Source organism: Cimex lectularius, unplaced genomic scaffold, assembly GCF_000648675.2.
Source record: "Cimex lectularius strain Harlan isolate CLEC.00 unplaced genomic scaffold, Clec_2.1 scaffold32, whole genome shotgun sequence".
Classification (NCBI taxonomy): Eukaryota; Metazoa; Arthropoda; class Insecta; order Hemiptera; family Cimicidae; genus Cimex; species Cimex lectularius.
The window spans coordinates 1,816,518-1,836,242 of record NW_019392689.1 but is presented as its reverse complement, the minus strand read 5'-3'; the positions used below and the strand labels follow the sequence as shown (position 1 = coordinate 1,836,242).

The window sequence follows — 19,725 nt, the reverse complement described above, 5'->3', positions numbered from 1 at the left end:
ATAATAGTACTACGCAAACATTAATATAGAAATGATGCTTTCATTAATTACGTTCAATTGTTTCCTAATTTTGATTTAATTAAAGACATTTATTTCAAAGCAATTGTTTTTTGTAAAATTACTATTAATTGAAATTACGTTTATTGTGATTTCCCGTCCATCATTTCGTTATTCAATTATGAAAAAAATCTTACACATGAAGTTTGTTACATCTTGGAGAAAATAAAGGCCCAGGGTCACCAACAGGCTATTGCTGAGGCAGACAAATCCACAGAGCGTGGTCTTTCGCTTCTCAGCACGTTTTATCACGGGTTGAAGTGTGTTTAGACGTTCTGGCAGTGGTTTTAAAAAAGTCAATATGTCAAGAGACGGTTGAAATATAGTTTCCCGACCGAGACAACGTATATTAAAGTAAGACTGAATGAAACCAGCTTCTAACGTCAACTGTTGTCCAATTTTAACTCGGACTGCTTGAAACGAATACCACCCTTTAAAAAGGCCAAAACAAGACTCTCATTGACAGGGTAGGTTGTTACAAAAGTTATTTGTAAAAAATGATTTATTCAAAAATTACAATGTAACACGGACTCATAAAATACAAGCCATTCCAGCCATTCCAAATTGGGTTTCATACTTCCAACATACGCATAGAATGAGGTTTATTCTGAATCGGTTTCCGTCCTAAGGTGCAACAGTTACATACATTTCATCAAAATTGTCAAAGTCGGCCATCTTTTAGATTTTGGTGTAAACATTTGCAGTATTTCAATTAATTATTCTTTTTATGTAAGGTCTTGGTTGAGATAAAATAGTCAGTGTCACGAGCGGGATTCGAACCCACGACCGTCGCCTAAATACGCCGCTGCTCTACCACTTGAGCTATGGTGACCAAGACCTTACAAAAAACGAATAATTAATTGAAAGAAGTAACTTGGTCAATTGACCACTAAAACGTAAATGGGTTAATTATGTCTGTCGTGGGATTTTGCCAAATCATCGTGTATGCTTAATGACAATTAAACCTGATTGCAACGTGTGTTAGCATGCGTTCAAAACCGCGAATAGTTAGGTAACATTGGCATCAGAAGGGCGACCTGAATGAGGCTCTTGAATTCTGGTTCTCAGCATTCAGCATCCTTCAGCCTTTTGTTATCCTTAACTTTCCTCTTGCAACTTCGCATAACTTTCCTTCCATCAATATATTACATAACTCCGGGCCATACTTGTCGTAATTATACAAATAACTGAATGAATACAAAGAAGGTTGTGCGTACATAGTTGAATGACAATGAAGTCAATGCAGCACGACCATAATTCCATCTTCTAGTGCCAAGATAACGCCAGAACACACAAATGGAAAGTGTCGTCAAACATTCGCTGAAAGACTACTGATAATCTCAAAACCGGTTAAGCAATTGTAATGTACTATTTTCAGAGCAGAATCTCACTACATGTAGATTCTTTAGGGGTGCAATATCACCAGAAATAAATAGACAGTATGATAACAGAAAATATTCAAACAGATGATACAATAAAATTTATATTTATATAATATATATACACACATATATATTATATTTATATATATTATATAATATTTAATATTATTTATTAATACATTGAAAAATTATTTAGATCTTTACTTTTTATTACTTACGTACTTTTATGTTTGTTTTTAATATGTTATAAAGAAAAGCTCAAATGAAGTAATTATATGGTTGCAAATTCGTTAACAAGTAAGGACTCCTGGTTAAATATTCTATTTTACAGAGAGTTGTATATAAAGTTGAAATTACGTTGTGTTAAATTTTAACTGTTGACGACTTCACTCTAATAAACCACCTGCACCATATCGACGTGGAAAGGATGGTCGTAACTTTCCTTTTTACCACTGCGGGGCTCTATAAAACGGCCGGCTTGTTTCAAATTTTTCTTTTGCGTTCAACAATTTATATAGTATATTTTTCTCCTCCAGCTTTTAAGCCTAAGAGTGACGATGTTTGGGAGGGAAGCAGTTTCATTGAACCTTAGGTTACCGGTTGCGTCATACATCCAGGTGTAATCTTATAGGGAAACTAGCAATTTGATTACACTTTGCCCGCGGATGAATATTCAATACCCGCTTCAACAGGTATTATTTGAACTGCGTTGGCGTCAGGTAGATCAGCTTTGACTGATGCACGTCGAAAAATTCTGTGGAAAAAAATTACGCGCGCGTTTTTCAAACATTTGGTTATGTTATAACGTTATACACGATCTTCAAGTAAGAAATATTGAAGTATAAAATAAAAATAATCCTGTTTGATAAAACAGATCACGTAGGAAACAGAAAAGAGAATCTTAGATGATAAAAGTTGGTCTAAAATAATATGTAATCTTATCACATATAACTAATAACTTTCATTTCTGCTCTTGAATCTTTCATTCGAACACACTTTGCTAGGGCAAAGAAATTTAATTAAAGTTTTGATTTACTATTTTTAATTAAAAGTTACGTCTAAATGAAAAAAAAGCTACATTCATATTATAACGTTTCTTAAAGGGAGTTTCAATGTCTGGAAGAAACAACATAGAAATCCTATCCAACTACCCTGCAATTAGAGAAATGCCATCTAAACTTGGCTAACGTTTCCTGAGCAATAAAGACGTCGATACCGTACCCCTGCCAATAATTCTACTTTATTAAAGAATAAAGATCATTAACAGATAGAAATCTGTCTTCTATTTATCTAGTTATCTATCTATCTTACTTGACATTCTCTCCATATCGTTTGGACTGTATATTTGTATCATAGTACCTTACTACTTGATTTTAGAATGAATTAAAGGTCCTTGTTCTTGCTTCTAGTATATTCTATTGTCTATTATTAGTCAATTGAACTGTAGTAAAGATTGAGAAAAAAGTACAATATGCCAAAAAGCTACAGTCTTTGGGAAATACCAATACCCTTCTCATCATCAACTCTATCCATTCCCCCCTCTCTTTCTCTCTATCTATCTATCTCTTATCTATGTAACTCTCTATCCCTCTTTCTCACCTACCTTTTTCGCATTCTGTCTCTCTGTTAACCACCCACTCACTTTCACTTATTCTCTAACTCTCTCTCTGTTTATCTATCTATCTTTCTCTATCCTCCTTTATCTTTGAATGTAAGAGTGGTCATTTGACTAAATTCTGCGACACTAAATAAAACCGCATTCATTCCCACTCTCTTCCTACCTACCTCCTCTCTCACTACTAACCGTCACTGGCATCTGAGGAAACATCTACACAACATGTGCATATAAAACGATGATCCCATTTGCAGATTATTTAATGAGGAGGAAGAAACAGTCACTCAAATCATCTTCGAATGAGAAGCAACAGTTCAATGGAGATTTAAACGGAAAAAAACTTAGGGAATCAAATTGCAGCAGCGACAGTCAATGACCTAATACTTTTAAGGAGAAGGAATTGGGTCTATTGCACTGAACTAAGGAACTAGGAAGGTACAATAAGGCAGAAGGCTGCAGTGCCTGGGGAACGCAAACCCCGTTTCCTAGTATCCTTTTTTTACCATACCATACCATACCATACCTCCTCTCTCACACGCAAACATACTCTCTCCCTCTCTCTCTATCACTCTCTCTTTCTCTCTCTCTCTCTCTATCCCTGTACCTCTTCCTCATTCTATCTCTCTCTTTACCCACAAACTCAGTCCCACTCATTCTCTAACTCTATATATCTTTCCCATTTATTTATCCCCCACCTTCTCTCTACCTACCGCGCCTCTCTCATATGCACACATACTCTCTTTCTCTGACTCTCTCTCTCTCTCTCTCTCTCTTTCTCTCTCACTCTCTCACTCTCTCACTCTCACGATCTCTCTCTCTCTCTCTCTCTTTCTCTCTCACTCTCTCACTCTCACGATCTCTCTCTCTCTCTCTCTCTATCTATCTATCTCACTCTCTTTCTCTCCCTCTCTCTCTTTCTGATAAGAGAAAGAGAAAGAGAGCTTGTTTTTGTTTTAATATTACATATTAATTTTAGATAAATTTAGTTAATTAAATTTGTAATATTAATTTTAATATTACATAAATTGGAAATTGGGTCAATTTGTTATTAATTGTTTATAATTCCACTTGGAAAAATCATTATGTATTTTTCATTTACAATAAATATATCGGATTAGGGTTTTCCGTAGAAGTGTGGCATATACAGTTAATAAACCGCATATATAAAACTGCTCATAAAAACTGTTCCATTTAATTTTTTTATTAACTTAATTGGTGAAACTGTGAATTTTCACTGCCGCCTACCTTTTCTGAAAACACGTCTTTACGGTTTTACGTAAACTTTGTGGTTCAGAAAGACATATTTTTTAACTGGAGCTAGAGGTTATTCACTCTCTTCAAACACAGAGTAAGCTTAAAAAAATAAAATAAATAATAGTAGCGTGTTTTTTAAACCAGGAGTAACATCGAAGGAAGGCTACGGAAGGAATTCCACACGTCTCACGCGGCATGAATTTAAACAAATACGAGATGCACACGTCTTTTTACCTAGAAATAAGTTAGAAGGCATTCGCCGGAATGTGGGGGAAGACGTGTGAATCACTTGTGATGACGGTGGAATTCCTTCTGAGGAACCACCTGTTTTTATCACTGAAGTAACGCCGCTTACTTTCATGCGGCGAAATTCACTTTTCGGCATTCCTGTTTAAATTTGAACTCTTGAAAAAAGTAAACCACTTTGAAATATAAACTTTCACTATTTTAGCCAATATTGACTTTCAAACGAGAGTAAAATTAATTAAAACATTTGTCAGCTGTGCGATTTTCTGTTTCTGTTCTTGAGTTTTAGTCTTGTTCTATGGCGCCTGAGGATAATCTACGTACTGGTAATGTTCCGCAATTTGCACAACCCCAAACTTCTCAATTCAATTAAAATAAATTAGACATAATTGTTATCTACAGTTTCTCTGATGGTTCTGAAATCTGTCTTGAGAGGAAGAGTCGAGCCATAAATCTCGCATTTACATGTATGAATTGTAAATTAGTAATTAAACAGGATAACGTTTGGAAAGGGGCGATAATCTTTGGACGAGGGACTCATCGACTTAACCGCACAACCCGTTAATTGACGAAATTGCAAATATCGCCTGGATCTGAATCGGAATCAAAGCCGAAGGAAGATCTATGGAAATCCTTCAATTTTTGCATATTCCCTTTATAATTGGCGAATTGGCTTGTAACCGGGCTGTAATTATAAAAGTGAAATCCATTCACGGGTGTTTTGTAATTTAATTAATATTCGGAACTAAATACATACATAATTAACATAAAACGTGTCTTTACATGATCGCACATACGGAGGAATGTAAGCGTGACAGAGAATTTTTTTGTTCGTGTATTGTTTTGTACAGCCACTGGTTTAAAAAAAGTAAAATAATGCCAGAAATATGTTGTTTATTTGGTTGCCTGATTGTTCCTTATTTGTTGAATTGTTAAATTGCATTTATGCTTCTCTCATCCTCCTCACTTATCCTCTTCGTTTGCCCTTCAGTTTCAAAAAGACATTATTTTTCTTTTCTCTTTCAATCCTTCTCTCGCTACCTCTTGTTTAATCACTGTAATTGATTATTTTCTAAATAATTATCGATCAGTTTAATAGTCAATATCTCCCTTCTCCTCTCCGCCCGTCAGTCACTCACTCTCTCACTCTCTCTCTCTCTCTCTCTCTCTCTCTCTCTCTCTCTCCCTCTCTCCCTCCCTCTCCCTCTCCCTCTCCACTCCTCACTCTCACTCTCATTCATTCATTTATTCATTCTCTTTGTCTCTTGTATATTTTAGTATACAAACGAGAGTGAAATGCACACTTATTAGTTTTTCTTATTACCTCTGAGAGGGAAATATATATTATTATATATAATATCTATTATATATAATATCTATTATATATAATATGTATTATCTCTCTCTCTCTCTCTCTCCTCTCTCCTCTCTCTCTGCAGAAACCTAAAAAAGCTCCCTAACATAAATGATTTGATAGTTGAATTATTTCTTATAACAAACTGTAAATACATCATTGCATTATCGACCAGCAGTGGTGCATACTGTATAACTGGAAACTGGAAACAGTTAAACAATAATTTCGATTTCCATTAAATTTACCAGTTGGTTGATACATACACATGCCTATAATTTAATTTAACTTTGTTTCTAGCATTGTACGTTCTTATAATATTTATCTTTTGTTTTAGGTTCTTTCCTAAATTTGCTGCCTGGACATAGTTGCTGTGAGTTAACCTTTTCATATTTATGCTCAATTTATGGTTCGTTTTTAACTGGTTGATATAACAATTAATTCACCCAAACTTTATTTTATTCGTTTCAAATGTAATTGCTCATTAAATTAAACTTGCAATACAGTGAGCAATACACTCGGTATGATGTGTAGATATGTAAGAACAGAGCTTAAAAAAAACATTAATGAAATAGTAATTTTTAGAAATGAGTATTCGACTCCTTACGTTCAAAGCTATAAGTATCGAATCACATAATAAAATTTCGGCATTTCATTCTTCATCGAACACTTGTTTTAATTAAGAAAAAATGTCGACTTTGTATAATCGTATATGAAAATAAAAACAATAGTGTTGAATTTTCATATTGGAAATAGTGATTGTGTTCAATTTTAAAGATAATTTTATTACTATAGTTACTTAACGACAGTATTACAAATGGTTTACAGGTAGGATTCACAGGAAATGTAGAAATGTTCGATTGCAATCTGTATAAAGTAATATATGACCGAAAAAAAAACTTATTTCAAGAATAATTTGAGTACGTTAATTTTCAATTGATTTTCTGTGTTTTATTTATCAAGTATTATAGAATGGCATATAAAAATTCCAATTTCCCATTGTGAGAAACTGATAGTGATAGTAAAAATCAGTTCTTGTCGGTACACAACGTCTTTCCGTTCCCGGGTTCGAATCCAGCGGCCCTTCATTACAAATGGGCTTTTTTCAAAAACACCGGCAAAAAAAATCTTTCCGTGATCACTGCAAGCCGGTTTTCCGCTTTTCGTGCAAGCCGTTTTGACTTTTTTTGTCGTTAGGTAGCGGGCAAAAGTGATACATTGATTGTTTTAGAAGTTTTGAAGGTAGTTTTTGCCATTAATCTTTATTATATGACTATTCCCTAAAAAAAACTGTAAACATCTTGAGCAAGTTAACTTGGCAAATTTGTGTTGTGCCGATGTTCCATGTGAGGTTTGAAAAGCTGGTGAGCAAAATTTCTGGAAGTTTTCCTTTTGAAATTTTTCTTAGAGTTAGCTATTTTGTGCAATACCAATGCTTCTGTAACAGCAGCTTGAGGTGTGTTCAACATGAAACACTGTATGCGTGTACCATTTTTTCGAGTGTATCTACCTCTCCAACCTTAGTACTACAGTAAAAATCTATGAGTTTTGGTTTCTTGGTGATTTCATTTATTAAAAATGTCGACTCTTCATTTATGAAATTTGGCAAACGAGAATCAAAACAGGGGTTACATCATCCCAAATAAGTAAATAATTAGAAACACGGATAATCACACAGCTGTCAACAATATCAGTGTATCTGCTAATCTTAATTGAGAATAGCATGCGCTTAAGGGGTTAATAAATAATTACTTATTGTCAGTTATGTTTGGCTATTAATTCAAAGTTATAACAATTTGATTATAATTTGTGTACTATATTCCTTTAAATGCAAAATATTTCTTATTACAATAATAATTTGATTGTATTATCGATTGAATCCAGTTTTTCTGTGTTTAAAAATCATAGATAAGCCGAATTGAAGCTAATGTGATAAGCCCTTTTTAAATAATAATGAATTAGGTCCAACACCCGTTGATCATTTCATATTTTTGAAACCATTAAATTTCACTATTGTAAATATATGTTTATAATTGGTGACTCGTAACTTAGTTTCAATGTAAATAATGAATGAAGGAGATGCGTTCCTCGAAAGCACAACGAAGGAACTGTGTTCTCTTTCCAATTTGCTGTATTCCAGATTTTTCTTAGAAAGTATTGAAGGTTTATTGATTTATATCTGAGCTAACAAATGGCTTATTAAGTATTATGTGAAGCTGTGGAAATATCATCTTCATATAATTTATCAATGTTACCAACGTTATTATCACTTAAAATGATATATCAAAAGCTTTAGTAAAAAGTAAGGTAAAATAGGTTTTTATCCCAAAATAATATTAGTCATGTCTGATCGTTTTTGGGAATGGGCTCTCCGTCATCATCACGCGATTAACGATAGCCCATGTGAGGTTGAGACACGGACACTTACTTTTGACCGAAGTCCGCGTATGTGACCGGCATGTAGAGAAAAATTGCTAGAAGTGACCCACTTAATTGAAGTGTGAAACACCTTGTCTCGATGTACATATAGAGCGGGTAGAAATACCACCCGATATGAGAATAGTTCTTGAGCATTGCAGCGCGTACCTGGGTCACTTGTTCCGATTCTGGGAGGAGGTTACATCATATAGTAATTCATAGATACATTGTCTTGTGTTTCTTTGTGTACATTGTGATTGACTGTATTTATTAGCGTGCATATTGTGAGCTGGCCAAAGACGTAATATTGATTACCCCATCGACTCTCAATTAGATCAGTTATATAATATGTGTAGATCATGATGGAGAAATATCAAGTACTCCTCTCCCCTAACTGAGTGGGTGGTACGTAAATAGGAAGAATGTATTTTAGAGATTATCAACCTGGGTGGGTTCTCAAGTCCTGTTGGTAATTTAATGTAAATTACACAAAAGCTAAAAGTCTCGTACTGCTTAATGTGATAGGCTCAGCTCTCTTCACGTGGGCTTTGTTAACCCTGTTAACTCGTGTTAGATCTAGAAAAATGATGAAATAGATCTGCGTTAGAATCGTCTCGTTAACCTTAGCCGTTAGGATGTAAGTGGTCGAAGTAATATGTCGAGACGAATTAAGTTACGTCGTTTGCTATTACCTTTCGAGTGCATACAATTTGAATTTGAATGAAAGAGTGGATTAATTTTCCTTTTTTACTAACTTTTGGCATTTTTCAATTTAACACAAAACAAAACAATACAAACAACAACAAGCGTTTAAGGACTGTTGTAGCTTTATTTTTGGTTCTACCAGTCCAGTCGCTACGCGCTGCAATGCAGAAAAATTAACATTTAACTTGCCAAGAAAAAAACGGGGTGTTCACAATCTAGCTGGTTATTTCTCGACTAGAGCTACATCTAACAACATCTAACAACGCGAATACCCCTTATATAATTTAGTAATCAGTTAAGTAATTCCTGTCATACAGAAATGCTTACCGTCTAACAGTTAGTTCGTTGGGTGTCGAGGGGGTCATACATTAATATCCCCCCCCCCCGAATTCTTAATCAAAAAACCATTAATTTATTGTCCCTCACGTTTAAAAAAACACAAAATATGACTTATTTTCAAGTTTAATTAGTTTGGCTTTGGATCTATATTCATCAAAAGTTTAAATGAAAATTTCTTTATTTCAATCCTATCGCAATCACCGATTCCTAACAATAGAACAATATATTAATTTCATTTTTTTTTACTAGTTTTTTCCGTCTTACTATATGGGTTTTTTAAAACGTGTAACCTGGAAAATTAAATTCCCTGGTTGAAATTGATTTCCGCAAATATTTTGCCGTGTTTATTCTTAATTATCAGCCGTTTGGAAGTTCCAATCGAAAAATTGCTTTCTTGGGATTGGCTCGGGTGGAAATTTTTCTCAATGAATCATTCTCCAGTTGATAAAAGTCAATTTAGCACGAAAGGTCCGGCCCTCGCGTGATCAGCAGGCTGATGACTGTCATTAAAGAAGTGAGGAAACGACTGGAGCGTTATTTTTCTTTCAAGCCGCTCCAGATATCCTCTCCCATCCGGTAATGCAAATCGTCCATTCCGATCCAAATCCGGGGTATATAAAGCACGAGGGTGAACGTATCCATCAACTTTTACTACTGGGCGAAATTCAAGTTTTACCTCGGTCTAAGAGATTTCCAGCAAATTGTGCCTTTTTTTCTTGTCCCGGATATAATGTTTTATCTCGTGTTTTAATTTGAGAAGGGTTTCATTGAAATGTATTAATTGTTGAATTTTGGGGATTTTTTTCATTATTACGCCTTACAGTTTAATTTATATCTTAAGTTCAGTGTGTTTCATACGCTAGGAAATTACGTTAATTTTCTTCGTACAAATTTAACAGCAGAGTCCAATATACATTATATACGCAGGGTAAGTTTGTACATTTTAGTATACAAACGAGCACTTGTTAACCCTGTTGGTACTATTTATTATTTAATCTTAATTGAAATTGAAATGCACACCTATTTGTTTTATATTATTACTGCTGAGAAGGAAATATATATTATTAATACGAATAAAAAAGGAGGAAAACCTGCCAAAAAAGATCTGCATCTCTCTCTCTCTCTCTCTCTCTCTCTCTCTCTCTCCCTCCCTCCCTCCCTCCCTCCTTCTTCTCTCTTCTCTCTTTCTTTCTCTCTCTCTTTCTCTGTTTCTCTCTTTCTGACTTCTGTCTGTATTTATTTTTTGTGGCCTGTAATCACAAAAATGTATTAACCAATAATTTTAATTAACTCATTCATTAATTTCGTTAGTATTTTGACCGGTTTGCAATTGTAGCAAAGATTAAGGTTATGTGTTATTTATTAATACATAGTATTCCTAATAAAATAGAATAAAGCATACAGTTACAAAAGAAAGGCTTCAGTTTAACAACACCATCTCCAGCCGACGAACTTTAGATTTTTCATATGCCATTTGTGTCGCCAAATTTTCTTATAAACTGTTCAATGTATATTATGTATTAATAAATATAAATAATAGTTTCAAATTGGTTAAAAAAGTGATAAATAAACAAGTGATAAACTAGCCCGCCTATAAGGCCTGCTTCGTTTTATTTTTTATTATTGTTACACCATTTGGTGTAACTTTTGTTTTATTGAAAGGAGGGAGTTTCTCCGTTTCCCAATATCTGCTATATTTATGTAAAGACTGTGGTAATAATAGTAATTACATTTTTTCTTCCAATGAAATACGGTAATGTACGATGGGACTGTTTTAGGCTAATGTGTATAGCTCTCTTCTAACTCTTTAAAAATCTGTTTTGATGTGTAACTAGTTCACCTAGAAGTTACCTAGTCCATAAGAAGTCCTCCCCACTAGTGCACATATATAGTAAGGTAATCTACCCATCCAACTAAATCCGCTCCCTTGGTTCCTTGGGTTCCGCTTGTAAAGTACATGGAACGTACACATAGAATTAAAAAAAAAAAAAAAAGAACCGAAAATACGGACACTCGGACGCCTATTTGGACTAAATATACAATGAGTACACACAACGAACTAACGATATGAAAGACACTAATTAGACCTATTTGGATTTACGGCGTTAACTTGTGGGGTTTCGCAAAGCCATCCGACTTTTAAATAATTCAATCTTTTCAATCAAACGTCCCCAGTCGCAATCTCAATCGTGATAGACCTGATTCTATAACTTCACCTCCTAGCTCTCTTCCAGCCCACTACCTCAAGCCCTCTCTTCAACATCCCACCCCTGGCAGAAAGGAGGGGAAATTCGAAAGGTGGTTGAGATGGGAAGTTAGAGTCCGAGTGGATCGAAATCACTACAGCTCAAGTGGTAGAGCAGCGGCGTATTTAGCCGAAGGTCCTGGGTTCGAATCCCGCTCGTGACACTGACTTTTTTATCTCAACAAAAACCTTAATTAATTATCAAGTTTTTAATATAGGATTGCAAGATTTCTTCGCTGTTTTGGCTGTAATTTACAGACGTAATGTGACAAAAAAGAAAAATATTTTATAATAAACGGTTCGATTTATTATGCTACAATTTTTAACACTTTTTCTCTTCACTGTGCACCATCAGCCAGTAATAACTGTCAGTTCCAGTTTGTGCACTGTGTTTATTCGAACAATCACTGGACGGTTTTTTGGTTTTATTGTTGAGGTTGGGCATATTACATGCTATAATGCAAAATGAGGAGTTAAGTTATTTCGTTTTTAGTTCACAGAGATAAATAATTTGGTTTAAAATCGAAAAATTAACGTAAATTTTTTTTAACACTACCGAGTGCTAGGATCTTGTTGATATTTATACTACAAGATCACGTGTTGTATAACCGAATCAACCAGACCCTGACTCTCGAGTTTTCTTTTGTGCAAGGCAATACGATAGCTTTGTTCCCTTGACAAAAAACCGGAGGGATTACGTTTACGTTACACAATGGACTACGTCTCCACCGTTCGGAGGTCTTATGAGGCTTGGACTTTTCTTTTTTCCCCAACGCCGTCTCTTTTCATTGACTCGGCTTGCTATATCACCTGTACACGGGGAGAATTCGAGTCCGCGGGCTAATTGAGCTTTGCACGTATGCACAAAGGTTTATTTGCTTATCTCCGTAGCCAGACGTATTTCAGCGGTACCCAGGACGTGTTTAGGACGATTGGAATAAAATTGACTTTCAATTGGCTAGCCCAGGCCATATTGTAGGGTAATTTATTCAATATACTGTGAACCATTTTTCAACATAAAACATATCTTGGTATAAGCGGTCCATGGGTGGTAAATAAAACAGACATAGAATATCATACGCCTACGTACACATACATGTATTTATTATTTATATATCAAAATAAGATCTAGGACTTTTATAAGCATATTTAACTGTTAATTTTGCTTTTAATTTCTCCGTTCGCGGGCGCCCTGGTGGCGGCAACGGTTCAGGTGTCGACACTGCGTCACACTGCTGTTGGGTCCCGTGTTCGTATCTCAGTGGCCCTGAATTTCACCCAACATATTTACAAATGTTTTTTGGTTGTCTCCGTTTGTGGAATATAGTGGATCAAGATAAATAAATTTTAATAGCCATGAATGGAATATGGATAACCATACTATAAAGATAAGATAATATAGTTTTTATGTGCTTCCAATTTTTTTTTGTCCAAAAACACTCGCTCCCTGGTATTTATTTTAATTTTTATTAATTTTTGGCCTTAGCCGTTAAGCCATAGCCATTCCCCTGGGGTTGATGTGATGCATGGAGTTTCTAATCTAAAAAAATTCTCCAATCCAATTCACTTAATCCGTTCCAAAGAACTAAAAGTTTTTTCGTATTTCAAAATGGTTTATAAAGAATCCTTCAATTATTAAACATTAATTAATAAATTTAGGGGTAAAATGGAGTTTTTTGTTAATTATAATTACCTGTGTTTTGCGATTATTCACATTATATTCCTAAAATTTTATAGATACGGATCTCGATTAACCCTAGATTGCAGATAGTGCAACTTTGATTAAAATTCGTCTATAACAGTTTTTTAACTTTAAAAACAAATGTTTGTCTCCAAAAATATCTTCTCCTTTAGCGATAACATTTAGTCGATTATATTGAAAAGTTGGCTACAACACAAGGACTCTTTCATACTGGACAACGCACGATGTGTATTTGTTGTTTAGCATAACAATTCATATTTAAGGACAAACGAATCAGAACTGTAATTGTTATTTTTGCGCAGAAAAACATTTTTGCCTATTTTACTAGAATCGTCTTTTGGATTTTGTAACTTATTATATATTTAATACGGTACTGCTATTTTTTGCTTGACCTACGCAAATAAATCGCCTGATATGCCTATCATCACCATGAAATGCATTCACAACAAGACAGAAAATATTTTTTTTTAAATATTTAAATTTTTTCAATTTTTTTGGATCTGTTGGATTCCCGTCTATCGGAAAGGGGTTCGGGAAGTTGTCTAATAATTTTATAGTATCACCAAAAAAAGTTTAATAAAACTTGGTGATCACCCGTCCATAGCCTCCCTTTGTATATTAGACAGTATATTACTATATTAGTTACAACATATATTAGTTAGTCGAAATTAATTGTTAAATAGTACAAAATTAATAAAAAGGATAAAGATTTTTTTATTTTTCTCTTTATTGAAATCTCCCTTATGTAAGTGTTGTGTAAGAAAATACAATGAAGCTACTATATTCTACCCATGTTTGTTTATATTTACCATTTAAATATCTTTTCTTCACAATTTTAACAATTCTTCTCTAATTGCTTTGGTAATATCATTCGAAGCACGTAAAGACAATTATTGTGTGGCAACCTTTACATGGTCGAAAAAAAGTTAAAACCCGATCAGAAATTTTTCCAAATTCATTGTTTGCTGGAACGTATTTGAATTTTCGATTTGTTCACCGACTGGCACCAATGAGGGATAAGTTTTTGGAAAAAATTTATAAATGCATTCGCCCAAAAATAACAATTGCCGTGTTTTCTGTTCAAACAATTACAAAAGTGAAAATAATTGAAAACTTGTGTAAATTCCTTGAACATTTTCGGTTATTTTCGTTTCAAGAATCGAAGTTTTCTACCGCCTAATTTGATAATTTAGTGTTAACATACTTTAAGCAATTTTCACTAAATTTATTATTTTGTAACCTGTTTTTTTAATAGTATATTTGAAATAGATTCAATCCAAATATAATTCAATAATACCGTGACTTTTCTTGCAAATTTTAACTACAAACAATAATTGTAAGTATTATTAACGATGTTTTCTTATATTTCGACCTCAACAGTTAATCTTATGATTTCTTCCTTCTTGAAGGTGGGATAATAGGTAATCTCAAAAAACCACAACAGTTTTTATCCACAACGTTTCGGATTTATTTTAATCCTTCCTCAGGTGAGTTAACGCAATGGCTAAAAAAGTGGTCGTCAGTCATTAATATTTTATAACAATTTATTTTAAAAAAGAGCCAGTGTGGTACTTATTCAGACCAGAAACAAACGTTTGTTTCTAGTCTGAATAAATACCACACTGGCTCTTTTTTAAAATAAATTGTTATAAAATATTAATGACTGACGACCACTTTTTTAACCATTGCGTTAACTCACCTGAGGAAGGATTAAAATAAATCCGAAACGTTGTGGATAAAAACTGGTTGTGGTTTTTTGAGAGACCTATTATCCCACCTTCAAGAAGTAAGTATTATTGTAAGCACATAGAGAAAATTAGGGAATAGGAACGTAATTTTTTTAGGAAATAGGAGGAAAGTAATTTCTTATCTTGGTATATTGCCGTTGAATGGAATCTTTGAGCTTGCAGTGCAGTTCATCGAACGAACAACAAAACAGGTTTTCGAAAGTAAATGAAAAATTTTCTATTATGGCATCTTGATTCATCAAAGAGAGATTTAAATACCCCATCTTCATTTCTTCTTTGATTTATTGGATGTACCTAATAAACACGATTCTTTTTTTTCTTTTTTGTAAACGACGGTAAAAGATGTGATGCGCCTCCGATCCAAGATGCAAGTGAACAACTACGATAAAAGTCGTTTAGTGTCAAAGCATTAAACCACGGTATCAGATCGTACGATAAAAATCGTTCAATGAAAAAGAGGTCTGATTACTATAATAGAACTATACTAATTACTATAATAGCACTAATCGAGTAATACTTACAATTAGAGTATGATGGTTGAAATTTAAAAGAAAATTCACTGCCTAGGTATTATTGAATTATATTTGGATTGAATCTGTTTCAAAAATACTTTTAAAAAAACGTATTACAATATAATAAATTTATTGAGAATTGTTGAACGTATTAAGTATAGTACCATTTAGGATGAAAGCATATGGCTGTACCAATCTGATTCATGTTAACACTATTAGCTATTAACACTATAAGTTATCAAATTAGATGGTAATTAGAGAAAACTTAGATTTTTGAATCGAAAATAAACGAAAAAGTTTCAAGGAATTTACACAAGTTTTCAACGATTTTCACGTTTGTAATTGGTTAAACAGAAAACAGGGAAACTGTTATTTTTGATCGAATCAATTTATAAACGTTCTTCAAAAACTTGCCCCCCAGTCGGTGAACGAATCGGAAATTCAAATACGTGACAGTGAAAAACGAATTTGATACAAATTCTGATCGGGTTTTAACGTTTTTTCGACTATGTAAAGTTTGCCACACAGTAATTGTCTTTACGTGTTTTGAATGATATTACCAAAGCAATTAGAGAAGAATTGTTAAAATTATGAAGAAAATATATTTAAATGGTAAATTCAAACATACGTGGGTAGAATATAACAGCTTCATTGTATTTTCTTACACAACACTTATGTAAGGGGGTGATTTCAATAGAGAAAAAAACAAAAAACCTTTATCCTTTTTATTAAATATGTACAAGTAAACAATTAATTTCGTCTAACTAATATAATAATATGCTGTAACTAATATACTGTCTAATGTACGGACAAAGGGAGGCTATCGACGTGGGAATACATTTTTTGGTGATGCTAGGCCGAAAAATATTGTACACCTTTACGAACCCCCTTTTCCGATGGACCGAACCAAAGGATCCATGAACGAAAATTGAAGAAATTCAAATATTAAAAAAAAAGATTTTCTTCCTTGTTGTGAATGCATTTCATGGTTATTATAGATGTGTCAGGAGATTGTTTGTTGCATAGGATAAGAAAAGAATAGCAATGTCTTATTACATACATAAAAACTTACAAAATCCAAAAGACGCTTCTGGTAAAATAGGCAAAAATGTTTTTCTGAGAAAAAATAGCAAATACAATTCGGATTCGTTTGTCCTTAAATTGTTTTGCCAAACAACAATATTTTTCGACCAAGCGTCACCAAAAAAGTTTTTTAAAGATCGGTGACAGAAAAAATCGTATTTTGTTGTTTATTTCATACTGTAAGTCAAAGTATTTTTTTATCGTTAAATTAATGAAACATACTTATTTTACTGTAAACAAATTAAACGAGAACAGAATTACATGAGTTTTAACAAAAAGATATTTAATTATGATGTTTGTTTTTTTCAAGAAAATTCACCAAAACATCGGATAATCATTTAATGATAAATTTAAAATTTAATAACAAGATATAAGGAGGATAACAAGATAATGATTTTAACTAACAATTGATTACATACTTTTGCCTTTAATAACGCGTATTACCTCCTCTGCATGGTCTCCGAGGCATCGAGTAAATAAGGGAATCGCATTTCGTCTTGTGAAACAGAATCCCATTCTTCAACAAGAGTAGTTTGAAGCTGTTCAAAGCTTGCAGGAGTGATGTCTAATCCATCTCTCTGCCATTTCCCGTGTTCTGTGAGATTCATGTCAGTAGAAGGTGTTGGCTCATTCATTGTGGTAATCTTTCCATCCTGCAAGTAATAGGTGAAAAATCGAGCTTCATGCGGTCGAGCATTATCACGCATTAAGTTAAATAAGTGGAGCAAATGAGGCCACAGCTTTCAGAAGTACTTCATCAATGTATCTTAGTTCAGTCAAAGATCCATTCTGTATAATAATCAGACCGGTACGGCATGGGCGTTAATTCCACCCCATATCATAGCTGACTGTCTGTCTTTGAAAAAGCTGTGAATCACGCATGACAGATGAAGCAAAGCTATATATCGTCTCCATATACAGTCCCATCATCTGATTGCCACATACCAAGCGGCATCTGTAGAGCGATCAGCCGCTATTGTTCAAGTGTGCAAGCGAGATGATGTTTTGCGAATAGTCGCCTTTCTACTCGATGCCTCACCACTAGTAGAGAATCACGTACTGGACGTCAAGAGACTAGGATATTCTCATGAAGTCTTGTATGATAGTTTTACAGCTCTTTTTTGCGGTCGATCACTACCTTCTCTTCCATAGAGACTTCCGGTTGCCCTAAACCGCTATAGAGCTTTGCGGATGGTAGAGCGCCTTGAGCTATGTAACTTAACGGACACTACGTCCGTCGTTGGCCAAACCATCTGCCCAGCCTAACCACAGAAAAAACCACAATTTTTCACTCAAATTTATTGTTTCATCAAAGAATACAATTTAAAAGCCAATTAAGTCACTCGACAAGTTGGCTATGGAAATGATGAGAGAGAGAGGAGAGAGAGAGAGAGAGAGAGAGAGAGAGAGAGAGAGAGAGAGAGAGAGAGAGAGAGATAGAGAGTGAGAGAGAGAGTTACATTTATTTACACTAAGTTCAAGAGCGTTCAGCACTCTCAACACGACACACAACAGACACCCATCTACACGCAAAACACCACTTTGAGCCCTGAAGATGATCTCAATAAAGATGGAAACGTTGGCACGATAAAGAAAATGTCTTCTAAACCTACGTCACAACAGACCTCATCTCACGATCTCTACATAATCGTCTAAATCATCTTTATAAAAATCGAATAAGGCAAGAGATTTATTAAATTCTTTACATAGCTATAAACGTGTTGGAAATGATGAAATTGAACTGATTTTCTTTAATTTTATATCTAAAGAGCGAATACGAATTAGGAACACTCTGTAAAGGTAAACAAGTTCGTATGTTGTGTTTAGGTTTTCAAGTCAAAAGTTTTTTAAGTCAACTATTAATCTTTATACCTAGTTGTTATGGAAAATAAACAAATAAATACAAGTATCCGGTTTTTGTCTTAGTGTGTATCGGTCAAATACAAATTGTTTTTACATTTTTTTTTTTATATATCAGCATTATTATTTAAAAATCATTTCGTGTTCGAATAGTAATAAGTTGGTTGGAAACCCAGCCAAATGGAAAAATTATTTAGACCGCCAATAAAATTATTGCAACGAACCTGTGTTCTATAACAAAAGAGAATTATTATCCTGATTATTTTCAAATTATGATTGATTATAGGAAATAGTTTAAATTAGTTAGATGGTATGCACTTGAATAAACATATATGCAATTCAAACTAATAATCTACTGGGCGAACAGTCCGAAGAAACACAAATACATTATAAATTATAAATAAATATGTAATTTGATTTAATTTGTAAAGTAAAATAGGTATAAGGACTCAATTATTATTCAAAGTCAAGAAAAAAAATCTCAATTTAAAGAAAAACCTTAAAACCAAGAACCCTTCAACCAACTCTTTCTACTTTTAAAAAAGATCTCGTTAAAAACCTACGCAGTGGCCCAATTGGGGGCATGTTCCATGAGTATTGTTCACCCTGCTTCGGTCATAGTAATTATGAACTCTGCTACCCATCGTACCGTTATTCTTCAATAACGAACTGCAGCCTGCAAAGTAAATAAAGGGAAATAGGATTATCTCATTTTCAACCGCTTGTGAGACAGCTAATAAATGTGGACAGTCTCGATATTAAAGTTTTTCTGTGATTTATCTTATTCATTATTAATAATTTATAAATAATTATTTAGAGATCGTGATATGCGGTCTGGTGTGATGTAAGTTTAGAAAAACATTTTCTTTATCGTACCAACGTTTCGATCTTTATTGAGATCATCTTCAGCGTCTGGGATTTATAAACATTTTTTAAACTATGCAAATAACTGTAAGATGTGAAAATGAGTTTATACAATGATGGACAGAATGTAGAAGTTTTAGGTTTAATCAAAATATTTGTACTCTCACAGTGTCTGTGTTCTATTGCCTTTGTACTTCGTAAATAGCTTACATAATTTATGTATACATACGCGCGCGCGTGTTTATAATTTTTTTAAATACAAAAATAAAATATTACGATCAACGACATTTTTTCTTTTACACTCCCTCTTAGGGTGTAAAAGGTAAGGGTCTCGGGTACCCTCC

General features: G+C 33.8%; 1 protein-coding gene across 5 annotated transcripts in view; it reads left to right on the top strand.

Moving 5' to 3' along the window:
- LOC106671975 (beta-arrestin-1) overlaps positions 1–19,725 on the top strand; it is a 190,687-nt gene that overhangs the window by 39,330 nt on the left and 131,632 nt on the right. For 4 of the 5 annotated variants that reach the window (XM_014403004.2, XM_014403005.2, XM_014403003.2 and 1 more), the window contains exon 2: positions 6,243–6,278. The exons of the other annotated variant lie outside the window; for it this stretch is intronic. The gene's annotated coding sequence lies outside the window, so the exon portion shown is untranslated. The remainder of the gene's footprint in view (positions 1–6,242; positions 6,279–19,725) is intronic. 5 annotated transcript variants of the gene reach the window in all.